This window comes from Athene cunicularia (genome assembly GCF_003259725.1).
Source record: "Athene cunicularia isolate RWA chromosome 5 unlocalized genomic scaffold, athCun1 chr5_part1, whole genome shotgun sequence".
Lineage (NCBI taxonomy): Eukaryota > Metazoa > Chordata > Aves > Strigiformes > Strigidae > Athene > Athene cunicularia.
In genome coordinates this window covers 31,270,407-31,294,140 of record NW_020799101.1, presented here as the reverse complement: position 1 = coordinate 31,294,140, position 23,734 = coordinate 31,270,407, and positions in this window count along the sequence as shown.

The following is a 23,734-nucleotide window of genomic DNA, read 5'->3' as shown; positions in this document are numbered from 1 at the left end:
TGAGCTAGAACACAGTGGGAGCTAGAAGCCATTTTCTGTGGCAAAAATGAGATTCTAGCTCTTGTTCCTGAGCTCCAGAGGTGGGGACATGCTCATGTCTCCACTTGTGAGAGATGAGGACATACTCATCTTGAGTTTTACACTCAGTGGAACCTGTGAACTAGAGCTTCCAGATTCACATCTGACTGGTGGCTGCCAACATGTTTCAGGATTTATTGAGTTCAGGCTCTTGGGAATCAGACTCCACTGGCTCCTGAAAAATCTGTAATCATCCGATTTTATCAGTGACCATCTTGTCTAGCTTCCGCTGGGAAGAAAATCTCAGATACTACTAGGAGCTAAACTGCCTTCAGAGGTCAAGTAGAAGTTCAGCTGGAGCAATACATGTTACTGATTTGCAGATGGTATGTAAATTTGGTAATTTACCCCAAAAGTGGCAGTATGTTAATCCTCTGAAGAATTGCACACTATTGCACACTGTCTTACTGAATGTACAGGGAAGCAACCAAGAAGTCAAAAATAATTGAAGTAAAGAAACAGCAAAGGGTTCAATAGACTTGGTCCTGAATAATGATGACTTTATTTCTCTGCTTATGTTCACATTACACAACAGGACCTTGGGATTGGGTCATGAGTCTACTGCTACTTCATTCAAGTTAGAATTTACTCAGACATGCATATCATCAGTATAAAAGGAAGCACTAGCCTTGTGTGTTGTAGCGCTACTGATAATAATTGCTCAGACTAGTTCCTAAACTCAGATAACTTATTTTTAGCTACTGTTTGGGGCAGAATGGAGAAGGAACAAATAGATAGAAGCTAAGAGGCCACTTCACACCTGAGCAGTTTACTACTGTTATGCTCAACAATTTCACTTCAGGCACTGATGGAGCAGAGCACAGAAATCAGCTGTTGTCCTCACTAGAAAGCAAAAACTAACAGCACCTCTTCCTGGTTTAAAGTGAAAAAAGCTCCATTCTTTCCTTTGGTTTTAAGGAGGAGAAAATCTTTAGGCTGCTAGCTACTGAAAGCTAAGCACTGAAGAGTGAACTCACATGGTGAACCTCCACTTTACTTTGGGAAAAGTACCCTTAACTGCAACTTCTCAGCTAAGAGTAAAGACAAATCCTGAGATTAGTCTTCTTTCCCTTGACTTCAGATGGCCACATGGGGAGATAGTGGTCTCAGCTGGGAGATGGAGCTAATAGCTGATACTTTCTAGGACAGAAAAGGAAGATCAGTCCAGCTCAGGCTTAGCTGGGAAGTGGTAATTAATGATAAGTGGTAGCAGGGAATAACCTTCTATCCTGCTTCTCAACTGTGACTCACCACTGAGTTCACTCATAGTGGAGGGAGTGCTGACTTTTCTAGAAGAGAGCATGTCAGCATAGAGATTCCTTAGTAGTAGCTGTCCTATGAAGACAATTTTCCCCTTCTTTTGAAATAAATAGAGAACAAAAGCTGAATTTGCTATTTACAATTACTCAAAATGTTCTACAATCTATTTCAGTGGTCTCCAGAGATGAAGCTGAATCTGATTTTTTATGGAGGTAACCTTTTCCTAACCATAGAATTTAGTTTCTTTTTAACTGTATGACATGATAAACGTATCATTAGAAAACATTGGGTAATTTCCAAGACACAGTAAGAAACACTGGGGACAGGACTATTAACTACTTGTAAGACCTTCTTTGGTTCTATAAAATTCCCTTAAGGCTGGCATATAATTACATGTGGGTTTTTTAATTTCAATGTTATTAGAGGTATGCAAAAGGTTTTAACACTTATAGAATCAGGCTTTAAGTAATCTATATAACTTTGTGACTATCTTAAACCTCTTGCCTACATTAAAAAAAAAAAATGGAGCTCAAATCTTCTAGTTCTAAGACAAGTTAAAAGCATTTGAAAAAATATAGATGGAAAAATTAAGGATTTTCATCAAAATCAGAGAATACTAAAAGTTTTCAAGACTCCGTATTAGGCCTGAATTTAGTTCTTACACTTGTTCATAACCTAGAGAAGTAGCAAAATCTGTAGAGCGCACAGTTATACAAGTCCATAGAAACCTTTGAAAAACATTAATGGGATCCAAACAAGTTGAGTGAGGGGGAGACTACAAGTGCAATTCTAGTTCCTTGTCGGTAAATATTGTGTAATGAAAACTGGGAAGAAAAATAGAAAATAAAATATAGCTATCCCTATTAGGTTTCAATAAGCTACAACCATTCAGAGGTCTCAGGCATCATTATATACGTATATAGTTGTGGCCATAATGGTGCCTATCTCTTGACAAATCACAGTGACACTTTGACATACATAGCCAGCAGAGTTACGGGGCTTCTGTGATGGTTCTCAAATGCAAAATCCTCCAAAGAAGGAGAGAGTCTCAAGGCTGACACTGTCAATGCTGCATCGGTTTTGTACAGGCACAGTGATGCAGAATTTGCATTCTTATAGAAAAGAAAAATGCTGCACAAAGATTATGATTGAGCTTGTAGTACCAACTTGTTTACTTCAGTGCACATTTGCCAGTCTCTATTTCCTGCCCTCTCAGAGTTGCTATAGCCATACTAAATACCTTGCCATTGACTTGAAAAGAAATAATGGCAACAAGGGATAGATCAAATAGTTCCGAGTCAGCTGTTCTAAGTGGGTACTGATTGCAAACAACAATTTTTTTAGGGTAAGCAGTTGTAGGGTAGCTAGTAAGAAGGAGAAAAAAGAGAAACAGTGAAGAATCTGAAACAGAACCAACCTGACATTTAAATCAGTGATTAGCTGATCAATGACTTTTGAAGCTTTCCTACAAAACACAAATGAAGTTTTCTGCCTCCGTACACACAGGTTATATGACAGAAGACAACAGTTTTTAAAAAAGGAACCATTTCAGGTACGTCCTGTTGTGTGGCTTTTGCCCCGCACATTGTTTCTGCATACAAATCTTGTATTGTGTTACTCCTAGCAGTCAACAGTCCAATGGAATTCAGGGAAACAAAAATCAGAAGGGAATCCATCCAGTAAAGGCAGCTTCTAAATAGTGTGGGACGAGTATTAAACACCCTCTGTCATGGATTTGGTGGAGACAGTTGCAGCCTTCAAGTCTGTATCTGGGGTGTATTCCAGTTTCCCAGTCGCAACAAATCATCACTGCCAGACTCACAGACATCCTTTGGTGGTGATCTTTTCATTTACTTGAGAATATTTGGCATATATGAACCCAAGGAAACTTTTCAAAAATAGATTCCATGTCATACCACATGCAAATGCTAAATAAATTGATTTCCATTTCAGTGATGTGGTTTGTGCTGTTAGCTTCCCATTGGAAGCACTGCAAGGAGAAAATTCTCTGAGGCGTGACTGAGAAAACAGCTTTGTAAATGAGAAGCTGAAAGCATTGCCTATGCGCTGACCATGGTTATGTGATGTTTTACTCCAGGATTCCTCTTTATGGATTTGATATTTCACAATATGACATCTTGGTAATACACTGCAGATGTGTTTTAAAAGGAGCTGTGCAACCTCTGATATGCTTTTGCTTATGTTAAGCTCTGTGGGCCTCCAGCAAAGCTTTACAAAGCTGGCTTTCAGTTCACATGTGATTTAAAATCTGATTAAATAATACAATCTTAACAACTCTAGGCATCAAACAAGGAGAGAAAATTTTAAATTTAATTTGAATGACTTCTCATTTGGAACCACATTAAAACCAACTGTATCTGACTGCTACAGTTCTGAGTTAGTAAGCAATTTAGTATGCCAGCCAGTAAGACTCAGTTCTCCACAATCAATATTGCAGTTATTGAGTAATTACAGTACTTGCCTGGGAAGATGGACAATGTGATATTTGTTCAGGGGCTGATGGGTGATAATGGTGCTCAATGAAAGACAATAATTGAAAACAAAATGATCTTAATGCAATCGAGTGTCACAATAGAAAGATTATGGTTTTAAATCAAAACACACTTTATCTTCGTGATTATCAAAACATTAATTTAAAAATAACAACGAGCAGCAAGACTTTTAGGGGGTAATATACCACTTGCACACCTTCGTTAGGTTCAGATTGTCAATAAAGACTTTAAATGCTAATCCCCTTGAAAAAAGCATTTTCTCAATTAAGGTTATTACCAATAAGAATGCAGACTGTTCCTTTTATTTTTCTTTAAAATCTAAGAAAGTTAATCTGGCAATTGACTCTTTTTGACTCTTCTGTCACTTTCAGTAAGTGTTCATTTAACATATGTCATTAGGCTATAAAGCATACATAGCATGTATTCATCATCTCTTTACTACTACATTTACACTCACAGGAGTTTGTCTTGACTCCATGAAATTACTTCAGGTTCATCAGCAAGCACTGCCAATGAGTAGTTAAATGTTTGAACATGCAGAAAACAATGAAAAATTACTTAATATCATAGACTTTTGTAACACAGTCATAACACATTCTCCTCAAGACAATGAGAAACTCACCTGAAAATACCAGAATAGGAAAGATGTGATTTGTCAGAAACCATTCTTTGATTCCATGGTATTTCCCCATTCTCCGCTAAAGCTGTCAGTCACCAATCAAGCATTAATTCTGTGAATTTAATGATACCTAGCTAGGCAAAATGCTCAGCAAGGGTAATGGCCCTCTCTGAATCTTCATGGTGATAATTAAGACTCAAAAAGGGGCAAATGAACTTGTGGACAACTCACTGCCGAGTGCATTTCAGAATCAAAATATTCTAGTTTCAGATATAAACTCTTGAAAATTGGGCAAATAGTGGAGCTTTTAATTTTAATTAAAATTGATACTCTTCACGGGGAAAAGGAAGTAATCCTAGCTCATGCAGCATGGAACAACTCATCTCATTAATACTGTTTTTCTGTGCTAAGCTGCAAGAAAGTTATGATACGTTTTTAACTGTTACACTTTAATTCTTATGTATGTTGCCCCTAAGCCTTCCTGGAGCATTTACCAATGCTTACTGCTTGAAGAAAAGGCTGCCTGAGGCACTCACAAAAGTAAGGTGTTACCAAATGTGCGTAATTCATGAATCCCTTGACAAGACAGAAGTGATAAGGTACTGACATGAGGATGACCAGAGATACCAGGTATGCAGTTTATCACAATGGAAAGAAGGAAATCTTGTGGAAAGTGCATGATGACCCACGTGAATCGGGAATGAAATATCAAGAACAGGATGTCCTTAAAAGGGGGGAGGCAGAAATAACAAAAAGGAAATTTGGTCTTGTTTGTATTTGAACATGATAGAGAAATTAATATTAATGTCTTCGGAATTAAAAAATCTTATAGTGTTATGAATTGTGAACACCAGGAGAATATGTTTTGCAATCTCATATCTAAAATTCAAGCATAGGTATATGGATATAAGAATTTCCTCTAATGAAATCCAAGTTTTTCCAAACATAATGGTTTCCTATGAAATTTAATTCCTTAAGTACCTAGCAAAATACAAATCCTTATCTAAATCTGAAGAGTAATCAAGTAATTTGGAAACAATGTGCACTGTAAGTAGTATCCTGTGTAGTAGAACTACCACTGTGCCCAATTATCTAGAAATTGTTTTTGTATATTCCACTACTAAGGGTTATGTTTTTACTGCCCAGTAATTCCGTTAGTATGTAGGTTCATCTAGAATTACAGTGACCTCTAGAGATACAATTTAGTGTGATACATCAAGCTTTAAATTCATAACTACAGATTTTATATTACATGTAGCAATAGAAAGAGCATACATAAAAATGCTATGTGAAGTTTCTCAGGCCTTCTGGGATGTTGAATATACATGCTCTGATCATGAATTAAATTCACATATGTATTTATAAAATATTTATTATATTATAAAAGTATATTAAAATATTAATAATGTTTATTGTAAACATTTATATATACATGTTCATGGACATTATGCTTTCTGCTTTTTGCAGTTTAGGGCTACTCTAAACATTCATTTCTGACAATGAAAAGATTTATTCTTTCAACAAATTATTACTTTTTTTTTTTTTTTCCCTAGATGTATTAATAAATAATTTGGAAATTAAAACCAGAAATGTTTCATTTTTAAGTAGTATCTTTTTTTCTTATTGCTCAAACAATTAAAGTAATTAAAAAGGAATTTGAAAATTCTTCAGATTTACCTGAATATGCTTTTTCTCAGTGAAATTTTATGAGAAAATTCTTGTCTCTCTTCTAACTGGACAAGAAGAATAGAAATGCAAAATAACAGTTAATCTATTTTTTATTACTTCCGTAAAAGAATATATACTCTGAAATCTTGATTAAATATTATGTACCAGTCATTTCTTCATCTTTAGTATTATTAGCTTACTGTCAAACTTTGCTTACTCAGATGAGATTCTTAGTAAAAAATAGAATCTTTCTCACTAAAGAATATTCTGTGTGCTGAGGATTAAGCTCTATTCAATTTTAATATACAAATAGTAATAATGTTATGGACAGTATAATGATTTGGTTAGCCTAATGGTTTGGTTAGATGTAGGACTAAAGAACTATAAATTTTCAGTATATTTTTAACCTACATGAAGGAAATTACAAAATTGTTGAATCTGTTACACAGTAAACAAGTCAAACAATCAATTTGTAGTTCAAGCTAGGGTTTACAGATGCAGTAGGCATTAAGGTTACATTAGTCATTCTGCGTGTCAGACAGATGAGGAAATTACAAGTCCCAGTCTTGTTATAATAGCTTGAGTAATCGACATCATTGCACACATTCCAGCAAACTCCAATCTCTTTTGTGCTGTATCAAGAGACAGTTGAGGACTTCTAAAAGTCAAGAATCTGTGATTTGCCAAAAATGTACTTGGTGAAAAGTGCTTGTTTCTACACAAACTAGGCAACTGAAGAGGACAAGGATCCTTAAAAAGACTAAAGGCTAAGAGGGTCTGTTGTCCTGTCCCAAGAAGGAAAAGATGAGGGTGTAGCTGGAACACAGGAGAAGAGGTACTCCACAGTAGAGAACGGATTGTGGCTGGTGACCTCACAGAATCACAGAATCGTCTATGTTGGAAAATACCTTGAAGATCATCCAGTCCAACCATTAACCTAACACTGAGAATTCCCAAACCTCTGCAAGTTCCCCCCTCTGTTAGCAACAGACATAAACATGGGTAAAATAGGCAGCAGGATCATGGCTATTTTACTGCTGCTTCTTTGCTGCCCTAGGCAGGTACCTTCTTTCTTTTTGACAAGAAAATTGCCAAGAGTGCTAGATATACTCTGATTATCCACCCATCCTTAAGACCTGGGGTTGGCATAAATTAAGACCCCAGGGATGTCTGTAACGTGCACTGTAACTAAGGGGCAACAGTTTTCTCCCAGGGTCTACTCACAACCTGAGCACAGAGGGGAGATAGCTCCACAGCCTGCCCCTTCCCAATACTGGTCTCCTCACCCCATGCATGGCATGAGAGCCATTACATTATCTGAAAAGACAGTCTAAAATCCAAGTCTATACTAGCTGTGTCCTCAGTGGTCTCTGTGTGCTAGAAACTTAAGAAAAAGAAGACAACCTTGCCCTTTCTGACACCTTGGTTTTTAACAAGTATGTCACTATTCCTTCTTACAAGAAGCTACAAGAGAGTTAAATGGCTATACGACCTTATAACTCATTAGACACTCATTGCTAGTGAAAAAATCAAGAATAACGTTCCATGTATGACATAATGGAAGCAAGAATATAAACAAAGGGCTCCCAGTTTGGAAGACTGTTATTTCTTTCAGCGGATTTTCTCTCAATGTTTTCTTTGTGATTATATAAGATCATTATTTCTCTCAAGATATATTCTCCCAGTTCTGCAGTAACATACTGATTCTTTTTCTCCTCTTATAGACCAGCATACCCTAAAGCTGTGATAGCTCTATATATATGAAAACCAGCTGAAAAATTGTTGTAGTAGTTTACATCTAACAGAAACAAGCATTTTCTTGTTATGTTTATATTGTTTATCTTTACTGAAATATGTGATCCGTGTATGATCAAAAGAACAATATTTCATTCTCCTGGAAGGAACTTGTAGTTTTTTAAACTAGCTGAGATTAAAAGGAAGGGCCATATAGATCAAGTGGATGATGATGATTCTTTCTCTGGGTTGGTGTCCTGATCCAATGCTGGGGAAGGTTTCAATATGATCCCAAGAGTGAGATTAAGACACAAACAAGGTCAAATGCTGTACACCCAAAACGTGCAAGTGGGGTAGCAATAGGGCAGAACGAAAAGAAAAAAGAGAAACCATGCGAGCATCTGGAATAGAGTCGCAAGAACAGTCACCACCATGGATCCAGCAGCGTCCTATTGACCCTCATTCTTCAGTTCTTTGGTGGTGGACACACACGGAGCAAAATTCTCAGTCAACCTTCAAGTTCGTCTCCTCAGCTGATTAGCATATCTGCCTACCTTTAGTTTTTCCTCTGTTCTCACAGGTTTTTGCTGACTTCATTCTTCTTGAGCAATCACCTGGCTTCTGGGGTAGAAACGCTCACTTCTTACCAGTTCAATGGTGATGGCGCAAAGTCCTTGAAGAGAAACACCTGGTTTCACTCAGCCCAACTATTTGAGGCTTATCTAAGGATTTTGTCAATACAACTGCAAGGGACGGGAGGGTGCATCCTTCAATACACTCCTGCTTCCCTAGGTGACATTCCTTAGACTAATTACAAAGGTCACAGCTGGTCCTTGATGAATGGTTGAGGCCTTACTGACACCACCCCGTGACTCACAGCACACACACAAGCAAGCTCCGAGACAATCATCTGACATCTCTCACAGTAGCTCAGCAGACAGAGAATGGGATTTGGCAGATAACTTTCTGTCTGAGAGAAACCAGACTGGATCTTCTGTGTGGCAGCATTCCCGTTCTCTAATATATTGCACAGTAAGATATTCACAGCCAATCCATAACAAAATTTAAACTATTCAGTAAACAAAAAATAATTGGGTATTTTTTTGTTGGACCAATAATCTTGAGAGGTCCTTTTCAACCTCAACTATTTTCTGATTCTGTGATTTTATATCCTTATGTACAGGACAGTTGCAATTTTTGGATATGTGGGTTTCAATTTTTTTCCTTTCCCTTTCTTTTATAGATTATTAATATTAGGACACTTGCTTGAAAACATGGCAATATGACTTAAAGTCCTTTAAGGAAACAGAAAAAGAGAATCTTAATTTTGTGCATCTTGGATGAGATTCCTGGCCTTGAACTTGTTGTAAGATGAAGTAGCTCTTGGTTTCAGAAGTCAGCTTTGTGTTCCTCCCTTCCAGGCTATTTTTCAGCTGAAACTACTCAGTGAGCTTGGATCAAAATACACAAGTAATTTCAAGTCACTGTAAATTGCTTTGTTCATCCGGTAAACTATTTGCCAAAATACTGTTGTTAATGATTAATTTGAACAGTTCCAACCAAATTTCTCATAGGTTTTAGGGTTTCCACTTGCATGGTCCCATACACCTGCTTTCAGTTGTATAGAAACTTAGAGATGGTAACTTCTATTAATTTATAAGCCAAATCAGAGCTTATAGTTCACTTATATTTTGTGTATATCATCTACCATATGTATAGAGCATATACATCTTCCAGCATTATCTCTGCAGAAGAGAAAAACTCAGGAAATTATACATATGATGTGTATCACACAGTTTATCAGCAGTATGACTTTTATTAAGTCAATTATGTCAACAATTGTGCAAAACAGAGCTAATCATTTTACGTTACTCTGATTTGATTGTCTCTAATAATAAAATAGTATACTTCAGTGGGATTCTTCTCTGATGCTTTAATATTAAAAAAAACATAAATCAAAGCTGTTTTGACAGATCAACAGCACAATTTTGTAACAGAATGGAAAATTTTAAAAACTGAATAACTGATAAAAGATGAATAGAACCAGGGAGGACTGATGTTATAGCTGAAGGCAGCATTAGAGATTAGGTACTCATTTGGCTTTTCAGAAGGCCTGGTGACTCATTCCACATAAATGAAGTTTGTGATATGTAATGAAAAGCTTTCTATCTTCACTGCAAGCAAATTAGCAACTATTTTGTGGGAAGAATGTTAATGTCATCTTGCATTTGTTTCAGAGTAGGAACACATTAACAGAGGAGATTTGAAAAGAATTTCACTTTTGTAACATCAGGTGCTGAAGGTATTAAAACAAGGTCACCTCTGTAAAGCAATGAGCAAAAATTAGGTTATAAACAAGCAGTGCCTAAAAATATATTCTGTCTGTTTCACTGACCAAATGTAATACAGCATTGCCCCAAAATGCTAATTTTCTTTACTGAGAGTGATACTCATATGTCCAGAGCTGAATCTGCAAAGTTAAACAATAAAAAAGCCATGGTTTGGTGAGGGAGAAGGGATAAGCATCTCAGTGGGCAAAGTAATTTCATTCCATTAAGGGAGAAAACCAGCCAGGCTGTTTTACTGCCTTTACTGTTCCACATTATAAAGCAGTAGACTATTTGAAGACTTTTTTTTTTTTTCCTTTTTTTTTTTTTTTCTTTTAGGAAGGTAGTGAAAAACAGGAAAGAAGAAATATCTGAAGAAGAAAAGATAAAAATAAACATTTTTAAATACTGAATACCTCAGCAAAATAGTGATCAAGATAGAAAAATGAAAAATTCATTCAGAAAAATAAAAATATTGTTTAAATTACACTAAACTATGAGAGATACAGAAAACCAGTATGCCCTAAAACAAGACAAACAAGACAAAGAAATAAAAAATACCACCTTTATTTTATATTTGAAAACAAGATAGACACTAATTAAGTCTGCACATTTGCTAGCATTGGAATAAAGAAAAAAAAAAAACAAAACAAAACAGGCCAAAGAGTAGACTGGTTGCTAAATTAACCATATTTCCTTAGAGAGGACTAGATTACTTTATGGCTGGTTTGTGATTTAAGAATGATAAAGTCTTAGAGTGAAAAAAAAAAATATATATACACATGTATAGATATATACATGTAGAGATAACATAATGGAGGTTATTTAGGAAGAAATACTGAACATGAGGAAATTATAGCTAGATAGGAAGACACAGATAGGGAAACAGACAGAAAATTGATCTTCAAGGCAACCTGAAAAGGTAGATAAAGAAACGTGTTTGATGATAAAAGTGACCTTGCAACCTGGGAGATATGACTTACTGTCGTGATGACTTGTGGTAACAATAGAACTCCTAAGTAGGTAGCATATTTCTAGGCATGATACAAGACTTTTTCATCCTTCTTGGTTTATGAAAGGGCCATAAAGATCAGAGACTTATTTTAGTTACTCAATTTATATTAAAGTAGATATCTTCTATTTCATTATTTTTAAAATGTTTATAAAAACCTTGCAAGCCTTACACCAAAAAAAATCACAGAACTCCTCATTCAATCAGTTCTTTGTATCTTCACTCCACTGGCTGGCTCTAGGTCAATGCAATGAATCTGATCTAGGATGTAAAAGGCAGTAGGCTGCAAACTTTTTGAAGTTTAGCCAAACCTCCTTCATCAAAACATTTTTTTTTATCACCTTTGCAATCTGGTAGGTGTTCAGGTAGAAGTTTATGCATGTTGGGACAAGTTAAAGTTAAGTGAGCTTTCCTGTTAGCTTCAGTAATTGCTTTAGAATTTTAAGACACAACATTTTAATATTCGCTTTCTCTAGAAGGTAGTTTTCTCCCCTTGAAACAATTTATAAGCATGACAACTTGAAACGTTTGATAAAGAAAATGTCAGGGTATCTAATAATGTTTGTCTAACACACATTGGCAAAATAAAGCTTGTTCAGTGAATGTTTCTAAAAGACCTTGAGGGCTTTTGATGAGGTGCTTGTTACTTCTTGAGCGTGCCCTTATAATAAAATATCGTGCTCTATAAATTCTGCTGGGGTACACTGACAGAGCACCAATGAAACCAATACAACTACAGATTTATACCAAATAAAGATCTGCTCAAGAATATTTAATGCTTATTACAGATAAATCACCTGAGGAGCCACATAAATAAAGAGCACAGTGTTAATATTTTCAAAGGATAATGTCATAGCAGGAGGTAAAAAAAAAAAAAAAAAAAAAAAGCTTTATTTTGCATCACTCTTCCAGATAAAAGTATAACAGTTCAAGTAAAGATTAAATCTATGGATCAAGAGTCTGGAGGAGAAAACATATGATCACTTATTGTTTTATGAATAACATACATTTAAATTTGTCAGAGCACTGCTTTCAAGTGAACACAGAGTACGTCCAAGTGTGTGAAAAGAAGTGGAGGAGGAAAAAGGAGGTTTAATACATATTTCAATGGGTTCACCATATGCAAAAGATATTTCTGAAAACAGGACAAAAGCCAAAGTTATGTCATTATTTGAAATGCAAGATTATTTGAAATATGACTTCTTTTTCCAACTTAACGCTTCTAGTGGTCATTGATTTTAAAGCAAAACTAAAACTGTCTGCCTGTCAGAGGGACTGCAGTTATCACTAGGAGAACCAAGCTGCAAGATAAATTAAAAACAGAGATGAAGGAAAGGGATAGTTATTAATATGTTGTAAGTATGCCAAATTAGACCCATGAGAGCTGCCTATAGTTGTATGAATAACATTTTTTGGAAGCTGTGGTTAAAATTTCATTGAAATATAATTATCTGAATGTGAAAACTGTATACATCTTTTTCACAGTGAGAAAACAGAATGGAGGAAAAAAAGATGAAAGAAATAGAGGGCACCTGTATACAGCAAGGGTCTACAGTTACACAGAATTTGTATCTTATTCTACAATGGTCTGAATGAGCTTTCACTTAGGTTTGAAAATCATATTCACAGTGAGGAAAGTGTTTTTTGTATTGATATACTCCCCTGTAATACAATATTGTCTAGCGACCTGACCACACTTATAGCTCAGATTTCATTTTATATTCTCATTGGAAAGTCTGAAGTTGCACTCCAGGCAGCATCAGCTACTGCAGAGATTTCTGAGTTTTATAGCCATGTAGATCTAATTAGGTGTGGCCTGTGCTGTGCAAGTGACAAAGTACCAGAAGGGGCAAGTGTTCACAGCCAGCTCAAGGTTCTCAGCAGGGTAGAAAAAAATTAATGAAATTGCAAGATTTAAGGAGTGGCAAATTTTACTGTTTGGAGATAGCTAAATTATTTCCATGGAGAAGGAGGTAAGATGTCAGTCTGAAATATCTTCTTCCGTGTCAGAGGATTACCAGGTCTTTGTTTAATGCAGATTACCCATGCTGTAGCCTCAGTTTATCTTTCAGAATCCACAACTCTCTCTCTCAAACATAAGAAATGCTTTGACTACAATGGCAGAGAAAGACCTACAAGCCTTATGAGGGATTTCTGAGTTTCGCACTTAAGAACAGCTTTCTGATGTTCAGACTGAATTCAGTTAATTTATTAGCATGTCCTACTTAATAACGATTTCTGAGGTAGTTCTTCATATACACTATGTAAAGTGATGTTGCTTGGAAGCAAACTTAGATGTTTTGGGTAAGCTTAAGGACCTTTGTTACTAATAAACTGATAAAGCTCTTCAATTACTGTAATTTTTTCTTCAAGTTTAGGAATGTGCAGGGCAAATAGCTCAATTGTCTTGTCAATTGATCTTGTGACTGATAACTTTCAACACCTCCAACAGGAAATTTTAATAGAAATAATTTGTGATTTTCTCTTGTTGATGACTTCAAGGACATGGACCCTCTTTGCTTGCTTCACAGATTATCAGTGAAGACTCCTATTTGGTATGGGATTAAGGGGATGGTCAGAGTTTACATTTGCAGATCTTCATTTGGTGGTTGAAGGTTGCATTAACTCCACCTATTCACTGTTTTCTTGGAAAAGTCTGGTCTTTGGAAGTTCATCCATCATACACAAATGAAAAATGGAATTGTTCATTAAAAACTGTGTATCATCACTTTCATGGATGAATATGAATGATTCTTATTACTAAAAGCAAATTGTATTATTTCACCCTGGAAAAAAACACTTCAATATATTATATAATATAACCATAAATATTATGCTGTATTCTTCTGTGATGACAGTTTATAATTAGAAATTTATTAATTTCTTTGACAACTATTTTAATACTTATATTTTATTATATTAACTTTATAAAATGGGTTTATTTCATCATTTTACTTTATTTTCTTTTAGTTTTATTAGGAAGAGTACTGAACATTAATGGGAATGGGAACAGCAAAAGTTTGTAGAACTGATTGTTTATAATGAAGCTGCATTAAATTTTTTGAACTGTAAAATCTAATGCTAGTAAAATGTACCAGCCACTCAGTGAAGCCAGTTACACACCAATTGAAAAAGGTCCCTTTGTTCAATAAAGCAGGTTATAATGTCCATGAGTACAAATCCTTACTGGTACTTAGTACTGCAGACAGGGTAGTTTTTCTGGTTGATAAGCATCACTGTGGAAGGAGCTCAGTATTCCATGAAAGATTCTTTTCTCATCTATAGCATCTGGTGTTTGACAACTGTTTGAAATACAACTGAGCATAATGGTGTTCGGTTTGCCTGCATAGTCTGTGCGTTATAGTTTCAAATTGTAAAGTACTCTGTGATAATTTAGTATAAAAATAATACTAGAAGGTCAAATTTATTAATTTTTAACATTCTTTAGATCTCTTTTCATTGAGAAATGTCAGTGATGGTTTTGCTCTACCAATGAATGTCTACGTTACCAATTAAACTATCACACTCAAAAGTAGTTCCGATTCGCAAGATTTCCCTATTTCTCAAGTACTCAAAAGAATACTGGGAAACGTGCTATAATAAATTGCCAGAACAAATACTTAACCTGAGCATCGTTAGAAGGTTCAAAGGAAAGCAGTTCAATGCCTTCTGTCTTGGACTCCTCTCTGGTACATATTGATGCATCAGGGATCCAACATGTTTCAAATACTTTCAACCCTGCGCAAAAAGACGGACTCTTCATCATACACGTGGTGTGTCTTACACATCTATGAACAATTGTAGGGTTTTTTATATGTCACACATAGGAAACATGCCCTGGATTCTTAGATGTCAGGGTGCTGGATATAGCTTGTCACTAGCTGACAAGGGAGCATTCCAGTCACAAATTATGACCAAAGTGCTGGTCAGCTTCCATGCCTGGAGACTGAATGGGTCTGTTGGTCTGAATATTCTTTCTAGCAGCAAAATACTATTCTAGATCCAAGCTTCTGGTTTCATATAACCCTATAATGGTACCATACAAATTCACATTAAAAAAAAAAAAAAAAAAAAAAGCAGAGAGCAAGAAATAGTATATTTGTGCTAAAGGCCAAAATTCATTATTCTTAATCATAGTAAATGGTCCTGTACTATGAAAGTTGTTTCAATGGTTTTTACTGATAGGATCAGAATCAAACTATTATTTTTGCTTCCTGCTCATTTCTCAATTTTCCTTCTCTTTTGAGAAAAGACAAACCACTTTGTGTTTTTACACCAAGAGGCTTTAGAAAATGATACTGAGAAGAAAGAGAGAGAGAAAAAAAAAAACGTTTAGATCTTGTAAGCAAATTGTGGTGATATTTAGGATACCTAGATGATAAATTTGCTTTCTATTAATGGTACTTAGTTGTCCTTTCACAATAGAGACAACTATTCATCACAAATAAACATTATGGCTTGGACTCTTATGCATGCTAAACACTGGGCTATTTTGATTTCATGGCAGCTTTGCTTTTTTTTTCCAGGTTGGGGAAATCCCCAGCTGCTCATTTGAATCAGCGGAGGTAAGCAAGTATAGGAGTAGAAACTGGCTGTCCCAAGTCTCACATACATCTCTCTAAATGATTTCCCAGCTGAGCTGTTTATCAGGTTGTAAATATTTATATTTAGGAAATGTTATTACTATCATTATTATTTCTTATGTGGTGATAAAAATATGAGTGATGAGTTCATTATAGAGTCCTAACAAAGCTTCTGCCCTGAAGTGTCCTGAGTTTAAGTTGGAACTTACCCTGACTGTCACCGAATACAGCAAAGTGAAATTTCACAGTAGACATAGCTAAAGAAATGGTTTCATTTTCAGTCTAGATCTGTATTTGTATTAAAAAATGACACACCCCCAACATAAATTACATTCGCTACCAGAGGTGAAGTAAATACTAAATACTCATAAAAATTAAATAGATATCCACAAAAGTGCATTCTTTTTCCATTTTCAGAATTCCTATTTTTAACTAATCCATCAAAGAAAAAAAAATGATGTTTCATCAATCTGCATACCTGACCACAGGTATACCTAGATTCCCCTAAAGCAAAATATATATACTGACAGTCATTTATCTGACATTATATAATTTTGTCAGTCTTTTTTCTTTTATATATTCTTCTGGTGTTTTTTTGGTGTGGTTTTTTTTGGTTTTTGTTTGTTTGATTTTTAACATTGAAAACTAAATCATCTATTCCAGTGAAAGTTTGTCCTTTGGAACTAGTTTGAAAACACTTTGCAGGGAACTAAAAAATACATAAGTGACCATCAGACTTACGAAGATTCTAGGAACAGACTGTTCCCGAGTCATTCTTTATGGCACATAGGCTAGATTTTTGTTCCTTTAAATTAAAGGTTATTATTAACTGAAATAAATAAAGTATTAAAGCTACTGGAGCTCCAAATTTAGTCTTATAGTATGTATTTTTAAATAATACCTCTGTATTCAAAATGTGAATCCATTTGCCTATGTAACACTGCTATGAAATTCTTTAGCAAAGCATTTCAACACATTGTGGTATTGAATTGATGTACAGATTAGATAAGAAAGTAAAAAGGTGCCCTCTGGGGAGAAAGGTGACTTATTTTACTTTAGAGCTATATATCGGTGTCTCCCAGAGTTTCATGGGTAGATCACAGTCTGTATCTGTATCTGACAACCGAATAGCAAATCCTACCAACATGCATAACATCTACAATATCTCTGCAGGAGGTAGGAGGTGTGGCTGCACTAGGAAGGTTTTGTTTGACTTCTCTGCCTTCTGAACACATAAAATGTCAGAGCTTGTGTTAATTGTGCATGCGATAAAGATTTTCAAGTGCAGACCATTTTCCAGACATAGCATTAAAAATTTATCATTTATATTCTATCCCCTTAAGACTACTCTACAATTCATTCACCAACAGTCATGAGACTGAATCCTAGCACTAGCAGTCAAACTGAGATTTTAACTCAGTGAGTTGTTATGGCATGTTTCCAGGTCATGATCGCAGGACAGCTGTTTTCTTCCATAACAGGGTGAATTATAGCAGACAGCGAAGCCAACAAACCTCTTAGCATTTGAGTAGGGTGCTCTCTGCCAACCAGGGAGCAGGCATTGACAGACATTGGCTTTGGAAGGGTTGGCATTTATTCCATTGTTTGAATTTGCCAACAGTCATTATATAGAATGGTCCTGTGGTGCCTCCTGTAGGGACACAAGATTACAGTAAGAGATAGGTAACGGCAGAGAGAACACTGGTGTTCTCCTTGGAAAAAACTATTTGGAAAATCCTATTTTAAGATGACATTTTGTACATGTATGGCTGAAATAATAGCCCCTGAATCTAAGTGAACTCTGAAATGCTTCTGACTAAATATCTGATTATCAGGAAAGAATTATAGACTCTGTTCTGAAATACCTATAAGATGGAGAAGCCACATATGTAAGCCTCTGTACTGTTGAGAAAAATCATGATCAAGCTTTGTAGCCTTTTGGGAAATTTGGTACACTACACTTCCATGAACAAACTGATAAGATCTCCATGGACTTTCAAAAGAAAAGAAAATCTCAAAGTGGAGGTAAAGACAAGACTTTCTGAGATGCCCTTCCTTGAATCGTTATGGTAAAGATGTCCTAAATCTTTCATAGATTTCTGAGAAAACAAGTAGTATTATCATTGACTGTGGGTCATTCAAATACTTCAGGATAGAATAAAAATTAAGTGCCTCTATATGTAGTGTGAAAAGTACAAACTTAATCTATATCCTAAAATGACAGAAGATAATCTGAATAATATTACTTTGTATTGGTGTTTCATAAACATCAAAGGAATGCACTATCTACATCGCAACATCAGGTCAAGTCCTAACCTTTACTAATCCAACGGTGAGGTACAATAGCAGTACACCAATCCATAAAAAGGACCACCTCTAACATTGATGTGTTTAATAATTGTTCACTAACCAGGAAAGACTGATATTTTTCATTGTTTCTTTTTTAGGCTGTCTCCTTCTGGGAGGTTACAAGCTCATTGTTTTTTTTAACTAGGGCTAGTTACAAATCTCTGTACTTAACAATAGTTTGTTATCTGTCACTGGTTTTCTTCCAACATCTTGTGTAACAACACTTTTCCCAGCATGAATTCCAAACCAATTGCTAGCAATAACTTTAATCTATCTTTTTCAGGCATCCTGGTTAAACTGAGGCATTATGATAGAACAACCCAGACTGTTCCCCTCATACAAACATATAGGCATAGTAAATGTTAAAATACAGTATGTTTGTGAATAAAATATGAACTCAATCAGAATTGTTAACCATATGTACAGACACACAGAAATACAGAGGGATAGCATGTAAGAATGTTTTCCATAAGAGGATCGAATCAGATCTGTTAATCTTATCAGTATGTGAAAGAAGAGTTCGGTTTACAAATTAAGTGAACACATAGTTCATTTTAATTTTTCACATTAAGAGAATATGATATCCAAGACTGAAAAGTCAGGATAATAAATGTAACCTTCTGATTAGCAAAATTTGAACTGATTGGAAATTTGACATCTGCATGTGAATATCAAGAAATTAAGTTAAAGGTGAACCAAATCAAAGGTAATCTATAGAATACAATATTGGGGATCTCACAATAGCGCAGAAGTTGCTGTCAAAAAAGATTGGAATTGAACTTTTTGTTTTCTTTCTAAAACAGGTTCCAGTATCTTTTAGATTGCTTTCCAGGACAGTCATGATCAGTGAGGCCAAATAACATTTAAGTATAGGAATAATAGTATTTGAATCAATACTACATTTAGGATAAGCTAAACGACACCGTTAAAAGCAAATTAATTATGTGAAAGAGCTATATACAGAGTTATTGTTGCATCAATGAATACTGTATTTAAAATATTCTGTAGTGCAAGTTCACATTGACCACTGTGGTCAAAAGAATTAATGCTGATTTGCATAATCTACAAATCTGCTCTGTTTTTTTTTGTTGTTGTTTTTTTGTTTTGTTTTTTTTTTTTTTCTCTGTAGTGTTGTAATGCTGGAAATCTAGAATGCCACAGTGTTATTTGCAGCACGCTACCAACAATCTTCTTTTTTCTAACAGTCACTGGAAATTACATTAACTGAAATAAAGCTGACATAAAGAGGAGCACTGGATTAATGACTAAACTATGCAGATTTGCACAATTTTGCTGTTGGAATCACTTCCTACTTACAAACATTTCCACACCTACATCATGCTTGGATTTAGAAGGATGTGTATGGTTGCTCTAAAACAAGGCTTAAGGTGTTATTGTGAAACTTCACAGTATTTATTAAGAGTAAAACCTCAGCCATACATATGGAAGCATGGAAAACCAAGCACGTTAAAATATTATACAGAGAAGTTAAAAATAACACCAGTAATATTTCAGTACAACTAGGAATGTTCTGAGATTCACTTAGGAAGAATACTGAGGTGGATTTGATTACTGACATATGTGATGAGATATAGAACCAGGATCAAGAATATAAAAAAAGGCAATGGAAAGGGTGTGGAGAGGGAGACTAAAAGACATAGAAATCCTTCATATTTGCATAGAAGTAAAAGGAATGATCATATGTCAATGATATCAATGAAAAAACAGGGTTATTATACAGGTGTCCTATAATAGATATATAAAAAGTAAATGGAGGAGCTGTTGAAACAAATTACAGATCAAGTTTCACTAACATGGAAAGAAAGGCAAGACATACCTTCAGTATGGTGCTGAAATGCCTAGTAGCTATCTGGATAGGTCTACATAGTGATAACTATCAAAGAAAAGAAAAGCATAGAGCCGTGAGTTGCTTCAGCTAGACTATGGCTAGCATTTGATCTAACCAGTTCAGGTATCTCTCTAGCAGACCGATGGCAATGTAGACATGCTCTCCATTTTGTATCTTTGCATGGTTCCAGTTCACATTTTTAACATAACTAAGAACTGGGCTTTACTTTACAGATTGCATGCAGTTACGTGTAGCATCTTCTGTACTTAATTACCCATTTCATCCATCTCGGATAAAATGCAGGACTCCTGACTCTTATGAAAATAAAATTAATATTTTATCTATCCTGGATAAGATAATTTAAAAATAAATATCATGTTTGTTTTAGGAAATTAATTTGAAAATAAAGGAAACAAAAACATCGAAAGATCAGTCTAAATATCCACTGACAGGACTTTAGCAATGGAGAATAAATAGAAGAAAGCTACATATCAACCAATCGAACAAACTCACTCAGCAAAGATCACAGATAAAGTGAGAGAATAAGAGATAGTTCACATTCAGCATTTAGGAAATAAACTGAATTCAAAGAAGAAATCAAGCACTTTTCATTTGTTTAAAATACTTATTTAAAAAAATTTGAACTTGAAAATTATTTCATCCAGAGTTCTCAACACAATTTTTAAAAACTAATTTAAACCACTAAGCAGCAACTTAAAACGTGCCTATGAGGACTGCAAAAAATATTTTTTTATTCTGATAAAAAAATTTGAGACATGCTTGGGATACCTGGGAATAGCTCTTGACTTTCAGGTCTCTGTGTTAACCGTGAGTCCATTCGTAGAGTGTCAGTCAATATGCCAGTTGGAGCTGGCATCTGAAATGGTTGTAACAGATGGTGAGTGTGGTCATTTTTATTTGGCTCTGAGTGTATTGCTTGAGCAAATACATATAGAAAAACACATTCTAAAGGTATTTTATAGAAGATATCTCTGTGTTGGTCACATGTGAAAGCTAATAACTGTCACAGTGTAAACATATCAGAAACAGTTAAAAAATTCCTGAGTACAGCTAGACTTAAAAAGAAAGATGGAAAAGGGCGATTAACACATGCTCCTTTTAAAGATCTTCCTTCCCACTCTAAGCATATTTTTAGGAAATATATTTAAGACCTTTGTTACTAATTAAATATTCTTGTTGATCTTAAGGAATAATTGTTCTTTCTAAGAGAAATTATTTTCCTGAACTTGAGATTCCTCGTTCAAATGATAGGTGCAATGGAGAGAGGCTAAAACATCTGAGGAGACGTCAGTAGTGATCACTGATAGAACAGCCACATTTGACATTGTGAATAAGCTGTACATGCACACATTCACATAACAGAAATCATAACTGTTACATTTATAGAGTCTCTAAACAAGTATGTATCTACTAAGCCAACTATAAGGTAGTGTCAAACTAGGGATGCCTGGGACAGCAGGGAGTGTTATATTCCAGGGATGGAAAGGATTTAATTCTATTTTTTTCATATGTTCCTTTCAGTTGTTGATGGTTGAAGAGTATAGATGTGTTGGTGAACAGACAATATATGACAGTGATTTATGTCTGTTTTTCACTCTGCCTATCATAATTTTATCCATAGTGGGTTCCAAACATCAAAGACTAATTTTGTTCTAGTACATTTGTTTATTGGTACTCTCAGAAAATTCTGATGAACTTTCTCATAGAGTTAGAAATCATATTAGAATATAGAGTCAGAATGCTCAGACTAATCTTTTGTGTAGTCAGGAGTCTGGCTTTTTTCCATTTTTCTTTCACCACTTATGTGAGATCTACTAAAAAAATTCCTCCTCAGTCTTTTGTGTGCAAGTTTAGTCAATTTAATGTCCTTATGTGAAGTATTTTTGTCATGTCACTCTTTGGTGCATCATCTTTTCTGTATCAAAACATTTAGTTACTAACAGCGTAACTGAGATAAAAACATCACACTTAATTCAGGCTTTTAAATACAGAAAATGGAATAAGACAAAGATTTCTTTTGCATATGTTGCTCACCTATGGAAAAATGTAAAAATATATTTAGGAAACATTAGAAAGTGTAAGCAATTTTGGGTTTTAGAGTTGGAGAAATATAGGTCAATAAGCCTGTAAAAAGAATTAACCAGATAATAACAAAAAATCTGAGGAGTTTACATCCTGGGTAAAATCAAGCTGATATAATTCTGGTATTGGTTATCACAATAAAAACCAAAACTAAAACCAAGTACTGCTAAATTTACATTAGAAATATTTGTGAGTCAACTTTTTCTGTTGTCTGTCTTCTTAAGCACAGTGATAACAGGCAACAGCTGCTGGAAACTTACATGTTGGAGTCACATAGAAATGTTGACAAGTCACAAAAAAGACTGGCATAGAATGTGGTCAGATTACAAATGACATTTATGTAGGACATTTCACTCCGTGTAAACAATAAATAATAATTACTCAATTTTATTAATTTACATTTCAAATAAACTTTGTTATTTTTATCAAACTCACTATGATATAATATATACTAATAATATGATGAACAAGTCATGAACATCTTTTTTGATAAAATTATTTGCTTTGCCTGTCCTCATCCTTTTTTTAATTCCCAGAGAGTAAATTGCCCACATGAAAATATTCTGTATATCTTCTGGATCACACTTATAATCATCAGAGTCTAAGTAAAACAGAACTTTAGGAGAATGTTAAATGTTGACCGGGAAAATAAGGCTTTACATGGTGTATTAAATATTTCATAGTGGGTTTTGTCAAGTGGAAATAGCTGTCATCTTATAAACAGTTCAGAAACAATTTCTTATGAGAATATGTATATTAATTTGCCTATATTTATAGATGTAGGATTCTCAGGACCATAAAACTTGCTATCAATTATGTTTTAGGAATGAGCACAACCTATACACACATAATTTTTGTGCAGTGATTTCATATAGAAACCTTTGGGGTTTTTTTCATTTTTCAAAAATAACTTGCAAATATCAAGATAAAAATAACAAGATAACTTTTTATTAAAAGCCAGATCTTACCAGATCTGTTTCTGAACACCTATAACATTTTGGTACAAAATTAGAAAGTACGTCTCTTTCAGTCAGTATTTTATGATAAACTGTTGAATTCATGTATCACATAGAAAATTCAGGAATAGCTTTTCATTCATGAAACCATATAGATATTGAAAATGCTTGTCTGATTTTGACAATTGTTAATTCCATGAAAGATATAGGTTCAGCAGTGTGCTAAACCTTATGTAAAATACAAGCTTACACATGTTTGTTGGTTGGTTGGTTTTGTTTTTTTTTTTTTTTCAGAATTCAAACAACCTTTTATTAATCAAACTACTAAATAGAACTCTTTCATTGTTTCTTTGCAAAAAGACTACTACAACTATTCTCACATTCACCTATGATATTGTTTAATTCACTATATTTGCATGTGAGGAGTTTTTTTAAGAAGTTAAAGGTTTCATACTTAATTTGATTTCTAAGAGCTTAAAATTCTTGTGATGATTTAAACAAACTTTATTCTTAAAATTTTTATCACATATCATGCATCCTGCAGAAAATGTATAATAATTTTGTTACTAACAACAATAAATAACCTAACATATATTTGGAAAATAAATTGAAACTCTCATAAAGACATATTTAAAATTGCATCTTCCAGTAAGTTAATTTTCTATGACTAGAGAAAAATCTTA